This window comes from Mus musculus, chromosome 11 (genome assembly GCF_000001635.26).
Source record: "Mus musculus strain C57BL/6J chromosome 11, GRCm38.p6 C57BL/6J".
Taxonomy (NCBI): domain Eukaryota; kingdom Metazoa; phylum Chordata; class Mammalia; order Rodentia; family Muridae; genus Mus; species Mus musculus.
Window position 1 is genome coordinate 22,443,616 of NC_000077.6, and position 6,219 is coordinate 22,449,834.

Genomic DNA, 6,219 nt, shown 5'->3' on the forward strand with positions numbered 1-6,219 from the left:
ATAACAATTTATCATTTCTAATATTTGACTCTTTGCTGTAAGTTTAAGCTCATGAAGTTCAAAGTGCAGAAGCAAATTCCACCCTAGTTAGAGACACCAACTACAATTCCACCTCAAAAATATTTGCATATACAGCCTTGCTATTCTGCTCATCAGATTTTTACCAAAACATCCAAATGAAAAAGATTTGTTTAATGAAACTTATTCTGTGCCAAGAGAAATAGAATAGATAATAATCAAATGTTTCATTGCCCAGCTCTCATGCAGGCTCTTCCAAGGGGAACAAAACCATTTGACCTGTTGACTTGCTGTTTGGCTATCATTATAATTGTCTAAATAAGTCATGTTTATACACAGGGTACAGGGACAAAATGAACCAGGTTTTATTTTAAGCTGCTAGCATTGTCTGGGGTTCTTTTAATAAACATGATAAATGGAAAGAAAAACATTAAAAGCATAAGGTGGGTGATTTTGGTGGTGATTGGTGGCTAAGACTATGCACTGATCTTGCAGAGGATCTGAGTTCAGTTCCCAGAACCCATGTTAATATCATCTTAGTGGGTCAGCCATACCCAATTTGAATCCTGGGCAAAACTATAACTGCAAGAAATGTGTGTTTAACTGCCACACCTAAGAATGGAGAATATTGCAGAAGAGGAGCAGAAAGGGCAAGAGCCAGAGGATTAGGGAGTTCACTATAAGATTTTGTGTCCTAGGAATGTCAGATGCCACATCTATAAAGTCTCACCAATATGACTGCCTTAAACATGAGCTGAGCAAGCAAACAACAGACCTTCCAAAGTGGGTGGGGAAAAGACCATGAGGCCTCAACCCTACACAAAGAGCTACAGACAACTAAGGGATGCTGAGCACAGGAGAAATAGTCTTCCCCAGGGAAGAGCACATCAAGTTTATTATCCAATACCAAACGATCAGCCCCAAAACATACATACAAATAACATCATATGGACTGAGCAGGCTATATTTAGTAATATATGTGTGTGCATATAAATATACATGCATGTAACAACAATTAATTAAAAACTGACCATGAATTTTAAAGAGAGTGAGGGAGGAGGTGTATGTGGGAGGATTTTGAGGGAAGGAAGAAATGATATAATAATAATTTTTAAAAAGAATAAAAAAGTATGTGTTTACTAAGCAGTGTCCCTTCTGTGCTAATTGGCATCATGTAAGTCTTGCTCTGTAGTTCTTTAGCATCCAAAATTAACCTTCTGCATTTGTCTCCCCTTGAGCTTCACAACAACCTAGTATTCTGGAGCTAACAGACTAATTTATATTTGTATGCTGCGTGCATGCATGCCTGTGTCATGTATGGCGTGTGTGAAGGCACAGGGTACCCCTGGAGCTTGGATTCTAGGTGGCTATGAGCTGTGTGAGCTAGTACTGAGAACCAAACTCAAGCCCTCTGAAAGAGCAGCAAATATTCCTTACTGAGGTGCCCCATAGCACAACCTAATTAACCTAATCAGTAAACTGAGAACTAGAAAACATCAGTGCGCTCAGTCAGGGGAGATGTGGCAAGAGTCTTCTCCTTACACTCAGGAACAACCCGTTGGCTCTGGAGGGTTCATCTGACCATGCTGTCCCTGTCCCATCTCCCCCTCTCCACTCCCAGCACTCTGAGCTCACAGAATGTTGCTCACAGAATAGGGGAGTCTTTACTAGAAAGTCAGTATGTTTGACCCCTCTCCTGAGTTCTTCTCAGAGTGCACTCCTGATTTTGGATCATCTGCACCAAACATTTCCCTTGGATTGCTTCTGGTTTCAACTTGATTTAAACATCAAAAACGAACTCCTAATCCTTAGTGGGGGGAAAGGGAAATGAAAGTGGGCAGTCAAAGGCCATGTACTTCGTGAGGCCATTACAGAGAAGCCAACATCCAGAATAGGCCATTCTGTACAGAGTAGACCACACTTTTCTAAATGCTGAGGAGAGAAAAACCTGGAAGTGCTTGCTTGGGGTGTTTATCATCAGGTTTCTGGCAAGATAGAAATGCTAATAATTGGATTGTATGAATGGTTGTAAAACTACTAGTATGCTAAAGTCCACTGAGTTGTGCATTTGAATTAAGTGGATTTTATGATATCTTATTTATACCACAAAAAGACGCTTTCGAGCCAGATGATTCAGTAGGTACAAGGCTCACAAGCCTTATGTTCCTAGATGGATTCTGAGAACCCATGGTAGACAGAGAAAACTGATTCCTGAAAGTTGTCCCCTGACTGTTGAATGTACAACATCATGTCACATGAACACCTGCCCCCTACACACACACACACACACACACACACACACACACACAGGCACGCAAGCAGGCGCGCGCACACACGATAATGGTAGTAGTTAATAAATAAGCTTTAAAAGACAAAAGATACATTCTAACCATAGCTGTAATCCCAGCACTGAGGAGACTGAGGCAGGAGAATCACTGGAAGTTCAAGGCCAGCCTGGGCAGTGAGTTCCAGGGCTATATAATGAGACTATCTCAAACAAATAACAAAAGGATAAATGTATATGACTTGCTGTTGTAAAGTCTTAAACTAAATTTTCATAAGTTTACCTTTAAGTAATTACAGATTTTAAAAAACAGTTGATTACAAAGTGTTTCCAGTCTTATGAACCCTAGAAGATCTAGTCTGAAGGCATAATGATGTGGTTCTCATGGTGTGCAGTGGGGAACTGGAGCTCTCCATATGCAAAGAGGGATGTTCGAGATATTTTTAAACTGGTGTTGTAGCTGAGCATTAACCATTGGGAGAGATGCCAACTAGTGGTTTATGAGTTGGAAGACACTGGAAGCATCCTGGAACTCAGAGGAAAGGCTGGAGGCAGGAATTAAGGAGGCTTGGGAAGCTCCATGAGGACTATAGGAGACTAGAGGGATGCTTCAGCAGTTAAGAGCACTGGCTGCTCTTGCAGAGGACCCAGATTTGGCTTCCAGCACCCACATCATGGCTCACAACCATTTGCAACTCCAGTTCCAGGAAATCTGACTCTTTCTACTGGCCTGGGCAGTACTAGATATGCCCATGGTAAACATAGATACACTTGGGTACCGACACTTAAAATAAAAACAGATAAATCTTTTTTTTTAAGGCATAGAGAAGATCTCACTGTATTAGCTCATGGGGAGGGCTATTCCAGATGTTCTATCTGCCCGCTATACCACCTGTGCTCTGTAAGAGTACACACCTGGCTTCCCACTGTGGCCAAGAATCAAGTTCTACAACCTCCTCACACATGCCACAGGCATGCACGCCCACTCACCAACTCATAAATAAGTAAACATAAAAAAAAAATCAAATTAACTACTCATTGTTCTGCTATCTCTTAGCCAACATTTGCTGATAGTTCGTGTAGCCAATGGTTATAGTCTTTATTCCAATGCACATTTGAAAACTGGAAACTGAACAAATATAATGGCTAGCAATGAAGGTTTTCTGTGAGGAGGCATAACAAGGGAGTTCAGCAGTGACACCAGCTTTCTCTCAAGCGTAGGCATTGCCAACAAATACTTGGGAGTTCAATGAGTTATGAAGATTTTAAAATGTAAGTTTTGCCTTGGATTTATGAATTAAAGAGCTTCACTCTGAATTTTATCCTCCCTGTTTGGTGTTAGAATTAACAGTTTAAGTAGCACAACATTTCAGCTTTAAAGACTGCCTGTTTGCCTTCCCATTAGTTTAAATTGTCAAAGACAATTCTGGATTAAGTGCTTTATATGTTCCACCAGTAAAAGAGGCAATTTAATTTAAGCAAAGTTACCCTAACCAATATTTAGCAATCCGTTGAGGTTTGGTCTGTTGCTGTGCATTGTAGTGTTAAATACTGGCCTCCAAGGTCTGTTGGAAGAGGGACAACGCCCCAGGAATGCAGCAATCCTCATGTACACCAAGTTCTTAGGCTTGGGGTCTGAGGAGGATCTGGAGGGGGAGAGGAGAGAGGGTGGAGAGAAGAGAAGACACCATGGGGTAGGTGAATCATGAAAGCATGGCCATGAGGGCTGGCCAATTGGAGAAAGAGTGGCCCAGACAGAGCATGTCAAGTTATAACTCAGAAAGTAGATACTAATAACTTAGAGGGTAGTTATCTGCCCAGCTCTAGTGCTTTAAGGGCTTATCATAAATATAAAGGTGTGTGTCTTTTATCTGGGAACTGAATGATCAAACACATGGTAGAAACCATGATTAAAGATTAAATATTTACTACAATAGCAACTAACTACCACAACTTGCTTAAATATCAAGAATTTCAGTTCAAAAATAAAAGAGAAGAATATCACTTTTAAAGAAAGAAGATCTTTTAGAACACATTTAACAAAGCAAACTCCTCCTTTCAAAGACTAAATCATGTTTTTTTGGTTAATGCAAACAAGCATTCCTTCTCTTGGGTTGCTATTTAAAGGTTATTATTTAGCTGACAGGGACAAAGTTTTATATGGCAAGATAAAAATGGTCATTTGACATCAAATACATAATTATATTTATTTATCATTCAAGTTAATTTGGACTTCCTCTAGTCTACAGAAAACCTATCCCAATAGGTATGTACTTATTTTAAATAGTCACTCTTTAGATTTAGAGAAAATAAATACAAGTTTTAAAATATTGGAACCACTTAAGCTTAATCAAATCTTCATAATCTATAATATTTTTCTTATAATCTTTCATTCAGAAAGGGGTTGTATATGAAATCCATAGACTTGCATGTATCTGTTTTCTTTTATTTTTATAATCATATATCTGATATATGATTTTTTTAAGATCCAGAAATGTGCTTTAACACCAAATGAAACCTATTTTTTATTATTTTGATGTGATTATAATAAAAGGATGAAGAGTATTAAATGTAATTAAGTATATTATACTCATTTACATTATAATAAAATTATCACAATTAGAAAGTTCTACTTTTAAGTATATAGAAAGGTACTATTTTTTCATATTATAATTTTATGATAATTTCATATGTTGATAAAAATTCAAACTACTTTAAATTTAGAGCTTTTCTGTATTAGATTTGGAGTGAGTGGGGACGGGATAGGCTGGCTACATATGGCCCAGACATTTAACAGATTTCTCATTCAGAGTTCATCACTAATATTTTATAAACAAATGAGCTCTTTTAGTTTTAGGACTGTTTGGATTTTTTGTTGTTGGTTTTGTTTGTTTGTTTTTGTTTGTTCTTTGCTGAGTGTCCCTTAACTTAATGACATACTTGCACAGACAGGTTAATCCCAGGTAAGGAACATAAGCTACGTTATTGAGACTGAGGCCATTCATTGAGGCAGCTCTATTATAAAACATTACTTGATAAATAATTATTTTACAAACAAGTAAGTTGATTTATTCTTGACCTTCTTGCTTGGATAGATTTTAAAGGTCCTGGGTTTAAAAGATGTTTCCTTTGATTTTAGTAACATCTTTTCATCCCTTAAAAAGGCTTAGCAGTTAAAGTTCATGCTGCTCTTATAAAGATTCAGTTCCCAGCACCAACACTTGGCAGTTCCCAGACTCCTATAAGTCTAGTTCCAAGAGATCTGATGCCCTCTTCTGACATTTGAAGGTGCTTGAGTACACATAGCATACGTGCGCACACACACACACACACACACACACACACCACACACACACTCACACACACACACACACAATCACACACACAGATAGATAGATAAATAAATAAATAAAATTTAATAAAAGTAATAATTTAAAACTTCAAACATACCTTAAAGTTTTAAATTATTATATATGTATATACTTATACATATTATATAGGAGGCTGTTTGATTAATAAAGATAAGTGTTTAATTTTTTTTAAAGCATTTATATTTTACATGAAAGAAAAGATATTGACCATAGGAAACAGAGAGGTGGTGGGTGGCTTTTATATTTTACATGAAAGAAAAGATATTGACCATAGGAAACAGAGAGGTGGTGGGTGGCTTTGACTCACAGACGTGCTTTGGTGCACATGTGGCATCTCTCAGCAGAAGCACTGAATCATTGCCAACACAAGTGTGAAGAGAATAAATCAGAGCATGCAAAGCCAAACATGCCGGCCCAGGATCTTACTTTATAACTCTGTCCTCCTCGCCATCAAAAAGAAAAAAGTAAGTGATGGGTAAGAAGAGGCACACAAAAATCATCCTGCTGGCCTTACATTTTATTAAAAGATTTGCTAGTAGAATGGTA